Source organism: Elephantulus edwardii, unplaced genomic scaffold, assembly GCF_000299155.1.
Source record: "Elephantulus edwardii isolate Elephantulus edwardi_28Jun2011 unplaced genomic scaffold, EleEdw1.0 scaffold00344, whole genome shotgun sequence".
NCBI lineage: Eukaryota > Metazoa > Chordata > Mammalia > Macroscelidea > Macroscelididae > Elephantulus > Elephantulus edwardii.
This window is the reverse complement of record NW_006400094.1, coordinates 359811-378305: the sequence shown is the minus strand read 5'-3', so window position 1 is coordinate 378305 and position 18495 is coordinate 359811. Positions and strand designations below refer to the sequence as shown.

Genomic DNA, 18495 nt, shown 5'->3' with positions numbered 1-18495 from the left:
AGTTCCTTGAGCTTAAGAAATGCTGAAAGAGTTCGGCCCTTTTGATTTTTCCGACTCCAGCTCCTTGCACATTTCATTGTAATATTTTGCTCTGTCATCCTGTGCTGCCTTTTTGGAATCTTTTTTTTTTTTAAAAATTATTATTTTTTATGTGTGTACCGTCAAATCGGATCTGACTGGTAATGGAGGAGATTGTCCCTCCTTCTTCAGCAGAGGATCTGGTGGATCCAAACCACGCACCTCTGGGATTACAGTGCAGCTTCTTGCCACTAGGCCACCAGAGCATGCCAGAATCTTCTATTCAACTCTTTAGTATCCTGAATTCTTCCTTGTGCTTTGGCTTCTCTGTGCCCAAGTGCAACCTTCAGAGTTTCTTCTGATATCCATTTTGGTCTTTTTTTTTTTCTCTTCTCTTCTTTGTAATGACCGTTTGCACTCCTCCTGGATGATACACTTGACATTCTCCCACAGCTCATTAGGTCTTTGCTCATTAGTGTTAAAGGCCTCGAACCTGTTCCTGGCCTTGTTTTCACAGCTGATATTGAGCTTAGATATATTCTATAGTTTCACTAGATATGTGTAATATATCTTCATATATGTAACATATAATTTATCTATGTAATACATTGATAAATACATTACATGTGTATTGTTGTGGTAAGTGCTGTGGAGTCATAGACAATTCATAGTGACCCTATGAACAAAAGACCTGAACACCTGTATAACTGTCATTGTTTCTCCAAGTTCATAGGGTTTTCCGGAGGCAAGATTTTACGGAAGTGGATGCCACTCCTGCTTCCAAGCTTGTTTTAATCGAGATGCTCCACCAAACACTGTGCACCATGGGTAACCTTATCACATTTGAGAAAACAGTGTCACAGTGTTCAGCATCACAGCAACCATTAGTTATCTCTGTACAGCAAATAGACAGACCAGTACTATACCTCTTAGAAGAATGTCTGACCAAAAACAATTACAGCAGGCCCAAGGGCCTGTGGCCCTCGGGCCAAACCAAATTGAAAAACCAAGGCATAGTTTAAACTCTATAAACTGTTATTCTTCATTCCTCCATAATCAAGCAATATACGTGTATTACATATGTAATATATGAGATATATTACAAGATGTATGTGTATAAGAGACTGAATATTGCACTAAAACACTAAGAAACCAAAACAAAGGGAAAAATCAGGAAGCTAAAGAAAGAATTGAACAGAGTATTTCATATAAGTACCACAAGCTAACCGACTGTACCACTGGTGCTTTGAACAAAAAATTTCAAAGGGCAGCTTTGAAGCCAAAGCAAAGTAAAATGAAATGTGCAAAGAGCTAGAGTCAGAAAATCAAAAGCATTTCTAAAGCTAAAGGAATAGAAGAACAAATTCAAGCCTTGGGTTGCAATACTTAAAGATGCTATGGATAGAATCCTGAATGATCCTTGAAGCATAAAAAAAAAGAGGGAAAGAATATATACACAGAATCACTGTACCAAAAATAATTGGATAACACAGAACAATTTCATAAAATAGAGTATGATCAAGAAGCCATGGTAATGAAGGAGAAAATTCAAGCTGCTCTGAAGGACTGACAAAAAAATAAGGCCCCAGGAATTGATGGAATATCAATTGAGATATTTCAATAAACAGATGTAGCCCTGGATGTGCTCAATGGGTCATGCCATGAAATCTGGAGGATAGCAACCCAGTCAACTGACTGTAAGAGTTCCATATTTATTCCTATTCCCAAAAGAGGTGATCCAACAGAGTGTGGAAATCATCAAACAATAACACTGATAGCATATGCGAAAATCTTGCTGAAGATTATTTTTAAAGTAATTAGAACAATATATCCACAGAGAACTGTCAGAAACACAAGCAAGGTTTAGAAAAGCCATGGCACTAGAGATAGCATTCTCAATGTCAGATGGAACTTGGCTGAAAGCCTAGAGTACCAGAAGGATGTCTATTTGTGTTTTATTAAATATGCAAAGACATGATGACTGCATGGATCACAATATAATTGTGGCTAATATTGAGAAGAATAAGAATCCCAGAAAATGTGCTTATACTCATACATAACCTGTACCTGGACCAGGAGAGAGTCATGCAAACTGAGCAAGGGTACATTGCATGCTTCAAAATCAAGAAATGAAGGTGTCAGGGATGCATCCTTTCTCCATATCTTCGTGTTGTTTTTTTTTCCTTGTGTACCGTTGAATCAGATCTGACTGGCACAGGAGGAGACCGTCCCTCCTTCTCCAGTGGAGCATCTGGTGGATTTGAACCACATACCTTTGGGATTGCAGCACAGCTTCTTGCCACTAGGTGACCAGAGCTCCCTTCTCCAAACCTTTTTCATCTATATGCAGAACAGATCATTCAAGAGGCTGGATTTTGTAAAGAGGAATGTGGCATAAAGATTGGAGGAAGATTCATCAACAATCTGCATTATGTAGATGATACTACCTTGCTTGCTCAAACTGTATTTGCTGCAGAAGGTTAAGGACTGCAGTCTTCTATATGGATTGCATCTCAACATCAAGAAAACAAAGATTCTCACCACCAGGTCAATTGGCAGCATCATGATAGTCGGAGAAAAGTCTGAGATTCTTAAGAATTTCAGCTTCCACGGATCCACACAATACTCTTGGCACCAGCAATCAGGAAATAAAAAAATGGGTTGCTTTTTGGAAAGTCTGTGGTCAGAGACTTCACCAGAGTGCTGAAGAATGACGTCAGTCTAGAGAATAAAGTGCACCTGATCCAGGCCATAGTCTTCTCAACTGCTTGCTCTAAATATGAGAGCTGGACAATGACTAAGGATGATCGAAGAAGAATTGATACCTTTGGGTTGTGTTGCTGGAGAAGACTATTGGCCATACCACAGACCGCCAAGAGAAAAAAACAGGTCTGTCCTACAGAGGGTGAAAGCAGGTTGGTCCTTGGAGGCAAGGATTTTAAAATTCTGTCTCACATACTTGGGGCATGTTTCCAGGAGGGACCATGTCTCAGGAGAAGGATATCAAGCTTGAAAGGGTAGAGGGTCAACACAGGAAAAGAAAACCCAGGATGAGATGCATTGACACAGTGACTGTGACAATAGGGACAGGTGTGTCAGAGGTGGTGAGACTGGCTCAGGATATTGCAGGGTTCAGAGTTACTACTCATAGGGTCACTATGAGTCATAATAGACAGCACGGAACAATACCACATATATGTTTCAATAGGATTAAATATAGAAAAATAAAGATTACTCACCTTTACAGAGTTTTTTTTTAAAAATACTCTGACCCATAGCTAACATTTCCAAGAAATTACATACATACATTTAAGTGAACTAGAGTCCAAAATCTTGAAATCAAAGGAAAAGGAGGAAAAATTACTACTAGAAATGTGAACTACATATTATCCATCATCTGAGATTAAAAAGACAGTTTTAGGAGATTTTTTTTTCCCTTTCAGTCTTTGAAAATTGAAATCTGCTTTTCAATTCAGCACAGAGCCACTTGTAAATAATTCATTTCAGAGACTGGGTCTTAGAAAATTATACCAAGATGCCAATTTTATTAATGAAAACAGGAGAACTGAATTTGAAATAGATGGTATGTCTTTCCTCATCTCTTTGAACCTTCTTCTCAGCTGAGTTTCGTCCAACCCACTGGTAGCTCTCTCATTCTCTACTTTTGTAGGGATCCAGCTGTGCTCACGTCTTGTATCCTCCCTCTGATTAGATTTTGAGTTGTCTGTTCAAAGCTGTGTGCTCCATATTCCACGTAAACATCTCTCATCCATACTCCTACCACCTATCTATCCATTTACTCATCTATCAGTCACCCATTCATCATCTATCCTATCATCTACACATCCAATCTCCCATAGACCCAGCTATACACACATTTACCATCTACCTATCCATTCACTCATCTGTCCACCCATCCACATATATCATCCACTCATTCATCATCTATCCAATCTACCCACGCATGCTCCCATATTACCCATCTATCCACTCATTTACCTATCCATCTACCTATCTAGTCACCCATTCATCTATCTATGCATCTATCACCTACCCATCCATCATCTATCCAATCATCTACTTATCCATGCTCCATACACCTATCTATCTACTCATTTACCAACCACTTATCTATCCTTCTACACATCTATCACTCACCCATTCTTTATCTATGCAATCATCTACTCCCCTACACCCATCTATCCACTCATCTGCCCATTCACCATCCATCTACTCATCTAGCCTCCATCCCTTCATGATCTATCCAATAATCTCATCAGCAGGCTGTGTTACAAAATCCTATGTGAACATATTCACAGTCATCATGACAGTGCAGAGAATACAGGGCCCCATACCCGTCAGTGGTTCCGTGAACACAGGAGGGCCCCATTGCCCGGTCCCGCAACCAGCAGCTATTCATCCAGTGTTTGCTCAGAGCTGGATAATATCATCCCAAAATACATGCATCAAGGCCACCAAGTCGATTCCAGCTCAGGGTGACCCTACACCAAAAGAAATAGGCTCACAGCTGCCGTGTAGTTGAGCTTCTAGGAAAGGGCAGGCATGAAGGGCTGCCCCACGGTGTCCCCAAGACTTTATGGGAGAAAATGACCACTTCTCTCTCACACAGAGGAGTGCCAGTGGGTTTAAACCATCGATCTTATAGCCAAATCTATCTTTTATTGTGAGATGGCACAGGACAGGATTGTTATAACTAGAGACTGACTTGAAGGCATCTAACAACAGCAACGTTGCTGTGTGCCATCGAGTCAAGAACTGACTCACAGCCGATCCTCCAGTGGCATTTCAGAGGCTATACATAAGACGAGAGGCGACTGATTAGTCCTGTAGAGCAGCTGGTGCACTAGAACGGCCGGCCTTTGGGCTGGCAATGCAACTCTTTACCACTTGGTCAACAGAACAACAGCTATAGGTGCTGTAAATGCCAACTGCTCTATTTTTAAAATCAGGGAGAGTGTGTGTCAAGGTTGTATTCTTCCTCCAAGCCTTTTCAATCTGCATGACACACCAATCTTATCAGAAGCTCTGTAAAGACATTGTGAGGAAGAATGTGGCGTCAAGATCGGAAGAAGACTCATAACAACATGTGTGATGCAAATGACACAAGCTTGTGTGCTCAAAATGAAGAGTCTCTGAAGCACTTCCTGATGAAGCTAGAAAAACCTACTGCCTTCAAGATTGATTATATCTCCACAGAGAGAAAACAAAAGTCCTCCCAACTGGGCCAATAAGCAACATTATCATAGAAAGATTGATGTTATCAAATAATTCCTTTTACTTGTATCCACAACCAAAACCCTTAGAAGCAGTAGTCAAGAAACTGATGATGGGGTAAGCCTGTGGCCATCAACTTGCTTAAAGTTTAAGAGCAAAACTGTCACTTTAAAGACCAAGGTGCACATGACCCAAACTATGGTATTTTCAGGTGTTTCATATGCCTTTGAAACTTGGAAGATGAATAAAGAAGACTTGATGCCTTTGAATTGTGATGTTGGTGAAGGAGATTACCTATCTTTCTCCTGTGATGGAGCTGGTAGATTAGAACCGTGTACCTTTGGGATGACAGCACAGATTCTTACCACTTGGCCACTAGCACTCACTTATTTCATATACTATGGCCTTCCAAAAGAACATGCAAGTCTGTCTTGGAAGAAGTGTCATCAGAGTGCTCCTGAGAAGCCAGGATTTTGAGATGTCATTTCACATACTTTGGCCATCTTTTCAGGTGGGGTCAATCCCTGCAGGAGGGAACAAATGTCATCAGTATGCTCTTTAGAAGCCAGGATTCAGAGACGTCATCTCACATACTTTGGCCATCTTTCCAGGTGGGGTCAATCCCTGCTGAAGGCCATCACGGTTGGTCGAGGGTCCATGGGAAACATGCAGACCCTCAAGAAGATGAATTGACACAGTGGCTTCAGCAACGAGCTCAAACACAGCCAAGATGGTGAGGATGGAACAGGGCTGGGCCAGGTGTTCTTCTGTCCCAAATGGGGTCTCTGCAAGTCAGAAACGGCCCCCTCAGCTCCTAACAACAGACAATACAGTCTCACCAAGACAGAGGGGTCTCCAGGCATTGTGGGCCCAGCAGAGAATGGGGAGGAGAGTATGTTAAAGTTGGGGAGAGATGGTGGTTCTGTGTTCTCTCGAGTTGGAACTAAACCATACCTGAGCCGCCAGAGGGTTTTCAGAGGCAGTGAATTGAATGGAAGGAGACTCCTCCAGCTCGCAGATTGGAACCACGTTCCTTTGGGTTGGCCGCGCGACTCCTTACCGCTAAGGCACCAGAGCTCCCTCTCATACAAGCACAGTACTTAAAGACCAGCAAACCTCTTGGTGAGGGGCAAACCTGAAGTGGATGGAATGAGAGCTGTGTGGGGAACAGGCTGGGTGGTAATCTAAGGGAATTCTGAGAAGCTCAGCAGGTTCTCTGGGCTCGGAATCCATGAATACAGTATTCGTTCTTGAGGTCCTGGGATACTGAATTTCCTGATTCTGTGTCCTCAATACTGGAGGATGTCATATGGCAATTCCCCCCTGGCATCCCCTCAAAGTGAATGGAATGAGAAAGGATACAAGTGACGCAGCATGTGTGTTGATGGGGAGGTGTCATCGAGCTGGCTCCAAGTCACCGGGCCGCCCAAGTACAACAGAACCAACCCATGTCCCACCCTCGCAGTCCATCTCTGCTGAGCCACTGTCCCGTCCTTCTCTCTGAGGGCCTTTCTCTCTTTCCCAGACCCTGCTGTTTACCAAGTGGGACATCCTTCTCCAAGGACAGGGCCCCTCCTGACAGCACGATCAAAGTGAATGCGATAAAGTCCCCCCATCCTCGCTTCCAAAGGGTATTCTGGGTGAGCCTCCACCAATGAAAAATGGGCCTGTTCTTCTGTCAGTCCACAGTCTCGCCAATACTCATGGCCAGCACCACAGCTTGTGGATGGCCGCCCCATGGTGCTCTCAGGCTAACTCGCCCTCAGCCAGAAGCCAAGGAGGCTCATGCTGGCATCTTCACATCCTTGCCAGCTCCTTGGCAAGCTTCTCCACCCTCTGCACAGATGATCTTCTCTGTTCATCTCCAAACAAGTGGCTCAGCTGTCCTGGGATGCTACCTAGATAAACTGATGGCATCGTACCTTGTGAGGCTTGTTGAGAACCATGCTCTTGGACCTCCTCCCTGCAAGAGATCTCTCTATGAGCAAGAGGTGCATGGCCAGCATTATCTGCTGCCCTGGCAGGGGATCCGTGTTCAGAATTTTTAGGAGAGAAAGAGTTTAAAGAAGGAAACACCTGACAGGTCCTGGACAAAAGTGCAACTCAGGGAGCTGACATCTCACTAGTCTTTCAGCTTTTGTTTTGGAAGCAACTCCCTTCATGAATCTATTTTTAATGTGACTTGACTCATTCCGAAAGCAGAGACGGTAGATCTTTGTTCTGCAGCCGTGTACTCTGCCACTTTACCTGGAAAACGTGCACATCCTCCAGCTGAGAAAAATGCTGGCTGCCGCCAGCCCAGAGGACTCCTGAGTAGGACGCAGTGATGAGGCACATTGCTGAGAACTGAAAGGTTAGAGATTCAAGACCACCCAGGAGTAGTTTGAAATAAAGAGTCTGAGAGTGCAGCCCAAGAAGACAGTCTGAGGATTTGACCCAGAAGATTGAACTGCTCCAGAATACAAGCTCGCAGCCTTTGACGTGCCACCCCTTGTAAGCAGAAACCCTGTGTCTCCAAGTGGAATCTCTCTGACGTCTTTCCAAGCATGGCTGTAAGTCTTGGAAAATCCTTTCAAAGTGAACCGTCGACGTCCTCTCTTGAGTCAGAAAATCAAGCGTCTGACACCATAGTAAGACGTGGTGTTGAGAACAGCGGTGGGCTGTCTGTATTCCAGAGCGTATCTCAATACATGCTTAGCTCATCAGAAACAGAAGAACTCCAAAGACTCCACAAGAGTTTGCACTCCTGGCTGCAGTCAGAGAAACAGAGCAAGGAGGAAATTATTTCAAAATTGGTCCTAAACCAGCTTATAAAGAATGAAAGCCCCACAAGCAACCCTACCTTGCAAGAATTACAGCATTCAAACAGCAGAAACCTGGAGAAGTTGATGGAAGACTTAAAAATTGATTGCCTGGGACCAACTGACTCTGTCCGAGTCCACACGCAAGGACAAGAAGCCTCCTTTCCTAGGAATAAGTCCATAAAAGAAGTTAGTTTTCAAAGGGAGCTCTGGTGGCCTAGTGGCAAGACGCTGTCCCGCAATCCCAGAGGTATGCAGTTCAAATCCACCAGATGCTCTGCTGGAGAAGGAGGGGGCAATCTCCTCCTGTACCAGTCAGATCTGATTTGATGGTACATGTAAAAATAATACAATAAAAAATTTTTAAAAAGTTAGTTTTCAGTTCAATAAAAAAAGGTTACCTGTGGACCCAAAAAGAAGGAGCAGGAGGACTCTCCTCCAAGCTCTGAAACAGCCCCACAGCCACACAGAAGGAGAAGAAGATAAAGATGGCAGCAGCCTGGCTTTGATAACGACACCCAAATATGACAGTCTTAACACAGAACACAATCGAGCACCTTTACGACAGATTATTCCGAAAGACCTAAAAGGAAAAGCTCGTCAGCGCAATGCTAAAAAACCCAAAAGTGCAGGGCTAGGTGCCTCAGGACCTCAGAAGGAGGCCCTGGCAGGCCCCTCTCATCAGTGTGTCCCTATAGATTTTATATCCAGGCCGGACTCAGCCTCCCCTGAGCCAGGCCATGCACCGAGGAGCAGTGAGGGACCATCTCCAGAAGAAAAAAAAGAGGAAGAAGATGAAGAATTCCCACAGTATCCGTGTACAAAACATTTCAAGGCCTGTAAGTATCACTCTCAGTTAATAGTTCATTAAAGAGAGCATGACTACGACGAGAAAAAACAATGAAATAAGGTCTCTGTGATCTGGTTCTGAAAAGTCAGCAGTAGGTACATACCTCCGAGGAGTATGTGCTACTCTGCTTTAACGCACGCAACGGCTCATCCTAAATCAGAGATAGTGTGATAGTAACGCTTTTGGCGTTTTGGTGGGTTCCCCCCCGCCCCGCCCCGTTGACATATTGAGATTGTTTTCTATACAATCATTCCTATACACTGCACTTCCTATTATCATTCCTATTTATTGTGTTTCAAGTAGGTACATTGTGTTTTAGTTTTGGTTTTTTGGTGGTGTTTTTTTTTTGTACATTGTGTTTTATATCATCATTCCTATACACTGCATTTTATATCATTAAATACTATTGATCTATGCCTATTAGTACCCCGTAGTTTGGAATTCCCACTGAATCCTTTCTATTCTTCCACATACACCTCATCCTCTCACTAATGTCTTCTCTCCTGGTAATTTCCCTCCTTTCCTTTCCACCCACCCCTTTCTTCTTTCCCTTTTAAACACTTATACACAGATTTTACAATACTGGTCTCATTCGGGATTTGTCCTTACTTGACCGAGTTATTTCACTCAGCCCCATGCTCTCTAGACTCTCTCACGCTATATAGCATTTAAAGAAATCTTTGTTCCTCAGTGCTGCTTAGTATTCCGTCGTGTGCACACACCACCATATCCCTTGTTCTGTGGTTTTCCACATTTCTTTCTTTACTTGCTTGTCGGCTCCACATTTTAGCATCACAGACTAGCTCTGATGGCTCGTAGTCAAGCAGGGAAAAGGATTCAAGGGTGAGCAAGAAAGAGGAAGATCTTGGATGATATGGGCTGACACCGTGGCTGCAGGGATGGGCTTCAGTAGAGATGACAAACATAGAGCAGGGCTGTGTGTGTGTGTGTGGGGTGGGATGTAATTACTCAGTGGAATGGACTCAATAGCACTGAGCAAGAATCACAAATGGAAAATACTGAGGACGCTGCCCCACTTCCCTCATTTTTCTGTTGTGTGTCATCAGGTGGGAATGATGTCATCCCTGACCTCCACAGGGTTTTCAGAGGCATTAAACTGCACAAGAGGAGACTCTCCCTCTCTCTCCCACGCAACAACTGGATAGATTTGAAACTGCATGCTTTTGTGTTGACAACACAGCTCCTTACTAGTAAGCCACTAGAGATGCCCATGTCAAAGATGAATGAGGACATCCCAGGAATCTCTTACTGTATACAGATCCCTGCTGGGCTCCGTGGATTCAAAAGACAGCATGGTGTGGAGACAGTGGGCATCCTGTCAGGGACCTCGTCAAAGTGCTGAAGAGCAAGGATGCCAGTTTCAAAACCAAGGCACCTCTGATTCAGGCTGTGGTCTTCACGATGACTACTCTGGAAGCATCTGAAAGTTGCATGACATCTAGGATGACAGAAGAAGACTCAGTGCCTTCGAGTTATGATGCTGGAGAAGAGTGCTGGATATCGTACGGCTGCCAAAAGAACAAACAAGTCTATCTTGGAGTAAGGACAACCTGAGTGCTCCCTGTAGGTAAGGATGGTGAAGCATCATCCCACAAATTCCAGACATGTTGTCAGGAGGGGCCAGTCTTTGGAGAAGGACATCATCATTCTGGGAGAGGGTGAGGGTCAGTGTGGGGGAGAAAGATCCTTCAACAAGATGATTTGACATATTGACTGTAAAAATGGACTCAAGGATGTTGGAGATGAGGAGGATGTCACAGGACAGGGCAAGGTTCAGATCTGTCGTTTATAAGATCACTATGAGTCATGGTGGAATGGACAGCACAGAATAACAAAAACAACTTCCACAGATCTGAGTTTTCACCATCTGCAAAGTAAGGGAATAAATTGCTGTGGTTATGGGGTATCGAGTGAGAATAAAGTCATAGCTGACCCTCCAGCAGGTTGTTGTTGGTTTTTGTTGTGTTTTTTTATTTTATTTCATTATTTTTTGTGTGTACCGTCAAATCAGATCTGACTGATACAGGAGGAGATTGTTCCTCCTTCTTCAGCAGAGCATCTAGTGGATTCAAACCATGTACCTCTGAGATTGCAATGCAGCTTCTTGCCACTAGGCCACCAAAGCTCGCCCTCCAGCAGGTTTTAAAGGCCGTAAATTACCCAGGAGGAGACTGTCTTACCGTTTACACGCAGAGCAGCTGGTGGATTCGAACCATCTGCTTTTGTGTTGGCAGTGCAACTCCTTTACCAACAGGCCACCACAGCTCAAAGGGGATAAGGACGCATCTGCAAATCCTCTTCTCATTTCTTTTGTGGTTGCTCGAGGCCCTGAAGGTGATCATGAAGCATGTGGATGTCCCCACAACAGGAAGCCTGCCCCGGCACCCTTGCCACCACCAATGCCTAAGAAATGACTTCAGCTTACCTAACTGGGACATAATCTCAGGACAGACCAATCCCTGGGAAAGGATAATGTGGCTGGTGAAGCAGAGGATGAACAAAAACAAGAGAAATCTTCTGTGACCAATGGAGACTGAGGCGACCTTACAACACCAGACCCGTGACTCTCAAATATGAAGAGGCGCCCAGCAAGAGGCTGAAACGCTGCCCCGTCCTGGGCCAGCCTCAGGAACCTTGTGGTGCACGAACCCATCATGTGGGTCCAGTGCCTTCCAACCATGGGCTTCACATCCCAGCACTCTCCAGGGGCAATGGTATGTTCTGATCCACAGAATTTTCACTGGCTACTGGTAAGCTATAGATTGCCGGCCTTTTTTTCCTCATCTTAGTCAGAAAGTTCTGCTGATATATACCCATCCTGGGCGACCCTACTGTACTGGTATTTGCAATAGAGCAGACATAGCTTCCAGCACCACAGCAACATGCAAGCTGTCACAGAACTATGGATGGTACACATTTTAAGTGTTTTAGTTTTAGGATACTGTAAATAAAAGGCAGTAGCAATTTTTTTTTAAAGTAGAATTGAGCCTTCCGGGTAAGTAGCTTGCCACTGAGCAAACATTTGCTCTGTTGAATGCTAACATGCTGACGACCTCAAACTATTCATCCATCATCAAATAATGAATCCCTCGCCCCTGATTTGCAGGCAGGATTCCAGCAAGTCGTCTTAAAATCACTCACAGCTATTTTTTTAAAAAACCCAAAAACTCAAAGTATGCTTATTAAAGAATCTGCAGCAATGATCAAATAATGAATTGGCAATTCTATAATATCTTGTTTTACACTCTTTAAAAGTAGGCTGGCAGAAGGAAGTAGAGACAGTCACTGGGGTCTTTCTAACTTAGAGGACGATGGGAGGGAATCAATCATTCCCTTCTCACGGCACTGTGGGAACCAGCTATCATGCAGGCTAATGGTGGTCCCAAATCATCTCCCCAGTTGCATTCCATCCACTGAAGATGTGTCACACTTAGACATAACCCAAGAACACACAGTCTTGATTCATTAAGCAAGACACTTTTTAAAAAAAAATTATCATTTACAAAACAACTATGAGATATCATCTCACTGCAGTAAGAATAGGAAAAATTAGAAGAACAGCAAACAACAAATGCTGGTGAGGTTGCAAAGACATTGGAACCCTTGGGTCTGGCTCTTGTAGATAGATGTGGAACACTCTTGGCTACTTTACAGCAAATCCCTTGCCTATGAAAACTCCCCCACACCAGTGTGGCTGGTGGAGAAAACAGAGGTCAAGAAGTCTGCCTGCAATATCATCTTACCCAGTAAGAATAGCAAAATTTAACAGAACAACAAATATCTTATGGTGGCAAGGTTGTGCAGAAACTGGAACTCTTATTCACTGTTGGTGGGAGTGTAAAATGGTGCACTATGGAAGGTTGTATGGCACTTTCTCAAAAAGTTGCACACAGAAATACCATTTGACTCAGCAATTCTACTACTTGGAATATACCCTAAAGAAACCAGAACTGCCATTCTAGCAGATATATGCAAACACATGTTTATTGCAGCTTTGTTTGCAATAGCAAAGAGCTGGAAACAACCCAAGTGCCCATCAACAAATGAATGGATAGAGAAGCTGTGGTATATTCACACAACGGAATACTACACTGCATTGAAAAACAAGGAACTCATGAAATATTATGCAAAATGGATGACCCTGAAAGACATTAGGATGAGTGAAATATCTGAGTCACAAAAGGATAAATATTGCATAGATCCACTGTTATAAAATGGTACTGAAATTGGGGTTGAGGGAAGACAGAGAAGGAGGGGACGAATGATGTATGCGGCGTTGAAACAGATAAGGGAGAGAACTGTTTAATAGGGATATATGATGGGGTAGTATTGTCATGACAGGAGTCCAGAATGAAGACTGCACAGTAGAGTGGACTTGGGGGGAGGACTGCATAACAATGAAAAAGTTTTTCTTTTACTTTTCAAGAAGAGTAAATTGGGCAGAGAGGGGGAAGGGTTGGGCAGGGAGAAAAGTGCAACAGTGAATGATTGGAAACCCTAAGTCTCTGCAAACTTTCATTAAAGCTAATTAAAAAAAAGAAGCCCACCTATTTAGCATCCATGGCCATCGCAGGCTGCATGGTCCATCCATGGCTTTGGATCACGTGTGATGAGAGACAGAGATGACCTGCAAACAGTGAGAGATGCACATATCATTTCATGAAGGTTTTGTGGATATCGGAGTGAAAGTGTGTTGGTTTTCCACTCAACAGTTTGATAGACAATTTGATCTGTGAAGCCCCTGATGTAATAGCACTTCCTTCCCCCAGCTTTCTCACATCCCTTCCTCCTCTTGTGCCCCTTCCTCCCTCTGAGTTTTCTATCAGCATGCACTTGCTGCCCTTTTGGATTTTTGGACTGTCAGGTGTTATAAGGTGTGAGTGCTTCCTTGTTGTTACTGAAAAGTGAGCCACAGAGGTAAGTCAGTGATCAGCAGCAGCTGAATGGCAGAGAGAGGCTGGTGCAAAGAAGGAGGCTTTGACGCCAGGTACACAGAGCAGCAACTCTGGGTTCAAACTTTTCACCGGGAATTGGGGGAAAGTCTAGGAGCACCTTGGTTTTGCATTCAACAACTCCCTCATATACTTGGCGACAAAGGAGGCAAACCCCACCACATCACCGCATTCTCCCCACCCCGTCCCTGTGCCTACTGTTGGAGTCCTACTGTGCTGTTAGAACTCATGTTTAAATGATGTTGAGTGGAAGAAATACTAGAAGAAAACGTCCCAGGTATTTTGAAGAATGGGTAAATCCACATGTAAGCAGCACAGTGAACACCAAATAGACTAGACCCCAAAAGAAAAACATCAAGACATAGCATAGTCAAATTATCAAAGATAAGGATAGAACACTAAGAGCAGGTGGAGAAAAACCATGAGTCACCTCCAAAAAAGTAAATAATTAGATAACGTTCGGAATTCTCAGTGGAAACTGTGCAAGCTAGAAAACAGTGGGATGATGTATACAAAAAGTTGAAAGAAAACAATTGTCCGTCAAGGATCCTATAGCGAGCAAAGCTCTCCAGCAAATATGAAGGAGAAATTAGATCTTTGACCAAAAAGAAGGAACTTAAGGAATTTGTAAAAATAAGACCAAAACAACACAAAATTTTAAGTGAAGTCCTTCACATAGAGATGCCAAAGGAAACGAGATGGACCACAGTAACAAGAAACAATAGAAAAAGAAACAAGGCAAAATGGTAATGGTAAATTGTTGTTGTTGTTGTTGTTGATTGTCTTTGAGTCAAGCACAACTTCTAGTGACACTAAAAACAAAAGGCTTGAAGCCCCCTACAACTATCAACATTTATCAAAGTTCATCAAAGGGTTTTCAGAGGCATGTTATTTAGGAAGTGGATGCCACTTTTGCTCCCAAATGATAAATTATACTGAGTGAAATATCTCAGTCACAGAAGGACAAATATTGTACAATACCCACTGTTATAAATCGGGAATGACACAGGGGATTAGAGGAGAATAGAAAGAGAGTGGATAGATACTGAACACCGCATTGGAACAGATGAGGGAAAGAACTGTGTAAAAGGAAGTATCATTACGCATTGTATGCATGACAACAATTTGGTGTAAGATGTGCATTGCAACGTGGACTGGACGAGGGGGGAAACATGCAAGAAGGATGAAAATCTAACTTTTCTGTATATTTTCACTAAAATCACAACAAAATAAAATAAAATATTTTTTAAAATGGTGTTAACATCTTTGTTTGCTTAAGACGAGGAAACGCACTGTTTTCCATCATCACGAGTGATGGGAAATCCTTGCCACGGAAGTGCCATTTAGGTTCTTAGAAAGAATGCAAGCAGTTTGCCCCCTCAGAAACGTGGGTAGACAGACTTCGACGTACTCTGGGCAGATCCCCAGGAGAGACTAACCACCAGGAATGACATTACATTTTGTGAAGTCATTGGTACTGTTGTGAGGTGCCATGAGTCAGAACCGACCCATAGCTGATCCTCAAGTGGGTTTTCCAAAGCTGTATAATAATTACGTGGGAGGAGAGAAGATTGCCCATCTTTCTCTCACAGAAAATACTAAGTTTCTAAATAGTAACTGTGAATCATGTGCTTCTCAGCTCCACTGGTGGATGTGAACCATCTGCCTTGGGGTTGGCAGCACAATGCCTTCCCCCTAAGGCACCAGATTTGCCCTCCAGTCAGAAGAAATGAGGGGACCGGACCTTCTATGAAATGCACTAGTACTGGTGGCTGCTACATAGCAATGAATGTGAGGATGGCACAGAGCCCAAGCTGTGCTCTGTCATCTCTAAGTTCATTTTATACAGTAGGTGCCCACTTGTTCGTAACTAAAAACAACAAAGACGTAGACCACCTTCCACTTTTTTGTGACAAATGCTTGCAAGATCTATAGGGAATGAACATGGAAAGTGGAGCATGGTTACCCATGTAGCATGCTTTTTTTTATTTGCATGTGTAAATCTATGATTTGGAAGCAGGAATGGCCTCCACTTCATAAACAACATGCCTCTGCAAAAAAATCTATAAACTTTGAGAAATGACGATACTATGGAAAAGCTTGAGGTCTTTTGTTCATACAGTCCCCATGAATAATGCTTGACTTGATGGGCTAAGGTTACCAGATAGTATGCATGTTACTTGCATGTGTAAACCTATGGTTACGCAGACAACATGTGTGTCATTTGTGTGGTGTAAATCTATGGTTACCCATATATCATGTGTGATATGTACATGTGTAAGCTGACGTTTACCCATAGAGCATATGTGCATGAAACTGCCAAACCTCTTTGGCAGGATTGAGTCTCTTTTTTTTTTTTTATTCAGATTTTATTGCATATCATTTTCAAGTTAGCAGGGCAGCCCCCTTCCTACACTGGGGACACTTTGGGTGTAGACAAACATGTATATTTCAGTCGCACTGTACTGTGACTTCCTAACATCAATACCCCTGTGATTCTACATCTTGTGTGCCCAGGCTTTCAGACAGTGCATGGCTGTGACATAGATTGTCACAGCCGGAGCTCGAGAGTTCCACTCCTGGTTCCCCTGCAGTTTCCTCTCTTCTCACAGGTCCTGTTAAGCCAGGTCGGCAGGAACAGACAGTGTGAGGCTCCGGAAAAGAATTTTCCACGGTCTGTTTCATGGTGCAAGGTGTCCGCTGACTATCCCATTAAACGGAAAGGACTTTGCTACGTGAAAACTTAGGGGCATGGAGCATTTCTCCTTGGTCATTGGAAGCGGTCTAGATTCATTATTCACAGACGGAACCTGTGTTTCCAGTTCTGTTGGTAATAACGGTGGCATGGTGGTACCCTGGTTAATGTGCTAATCATCAGGTCAGTGGTTCAAACTCATCAGCTGAACCTAAGGAAAGAAATGGGGAAGTCACCTGGATGGAGTGGTCCCACTCTGCCCCACAGGTTAGATGCTCAGTGGCAGTAGATGGATGGGAATGCAAAAAAAAGGAGAAAGCACACTGTGGAAACATTCCTTGCTGCCTTCCTTCTGAGAACAGCCTGTGGTCAGAGGTGGTGAAGGGAGCAGGGCGACTGCCGCACTTTGATCCTCAAGCATCTGATTGGGAAGGTAGATTCTAAGACCTAACAGGGGTCACCAGCCGCTGGCACACCAAGAAGCTACCCCGCAAGACCCACAGAGGGCTGCACAAGGTCGCCTGTATTGCGGCCTGGCATCCTGACCGAGTGGCCTTCTCTGTGGCCCGTGCTGGGCAGAAGGGTTACCATCACCGCACGGAGATCAACAAGAAAATCTACAAGATTGGCCAAGGCTACCTTATCAAGGACGGCAAGCTGATAAAAACAATGCCTCCACTGACTACGATCTCTCAGACAAGAGCATCAATCCTCTGGGTGGCTTTGTCCACTATGGTGAAGTGACCAAAGACTTTGTTATGCTGAAAGGCTGTGTGGTGGGGACCAAGAAACGAGTGCTGACTCTCTGCAAGTCCTTGCTGGTGCAGACCAAATGCTGGGCTCTGGAGAAGAATGATCTCAAGTTCATCGACACCACCTCCAAGTTTGGCCATGGCCGCTTCCAGACAATGGAGGAGAAGGCGGCCTTCATGGGACCACTTAAGAAAGACTGCTTTGCAAAAGAAGAAGGTGCCTAATGTCAGGACTAGATGGAAGGGTCACAAAAAAAAAATTATTTTCCAGTAAAAAAAAAGGGAGAAAGCAGTAGCCAGTAGGGACCGTGCACTGGGTTGTCTGGGAGATCCACTTTCGAAGCTCCTCCAGCCTCCAAGGTGGGATTAAGCTCATGGCAGAGCTTGAGCCAATTTGTGGATCAGATAGAATGGCGTTGGTGATCCTTGTGAACCCTGCCTTGAGCATTCATCCAGTGTCCTGGAATTTAACATATCACTCACACACACTTACCAGACACGTTCATTCTGTCCAGTAAGCAAGCAGTATGATGCTCTGGGCTCTTATGCTTCAGTTAAGCGACGTGTTCTTAATTTCATCCTAGCGGCAACGCTCTCGCACTCCACACCTCAGGGACGCCTTGTTTGTATCTGGAGGAAATGGATCCGCATGGGACTAAGGATGATGAGAGGGAGCTCTGGTGGCCCGATGGTAAGAATCTGTGCTGCCCACTCAGAGGCACACGGTTCAAAGCCACCACCAGCTGCTCCACAGAAGGATGGGCTGTCTCCTCCCGGGCGATTCACTGCCTCTGAAAACCTGCTGGAGGGTCAGATGTGGGTCAGTTCTGACGTGACAGCACACAACAGCAGCAGGCTGATGAGGACTTTGTTTTTAAGAAAGTCTTGACCACACTGGATGCTGTCTGGTCTAGTATGGGTCACTAGTAGTGTTAGTGGCCGGCAAATGGCTCTGACTGGTGATAAACATCCAGTCTGCAATGGGGTGTTGAGATTATTCCCTGGCACTACAATGTACATGCAGGGTTGTGTCATCTGCATAACGCAGACTGTTGATAAATCGTCCACCAACCTTGACCCCACATTTCTCCTCACAGAGCCCAGCCTCCCGGATAATCTGTTCTGCATACAGGTTGAAAAGGTATGGAGATACAATGCATCCCTGGTGTAC

General features: G+C 44.0%; 1 pseudogene; it reads left to right on the top strand.

The window, feature by feature from the left end:
* The window catches only part of LOC102874429, a 28175-nt pseudogene extending 10626 nt beyond the window's left edge, over positions 1–17549 (top strand).
* The last annotated feature ends 946 nt before the right edge of the window (positions 17550–18495 follow it).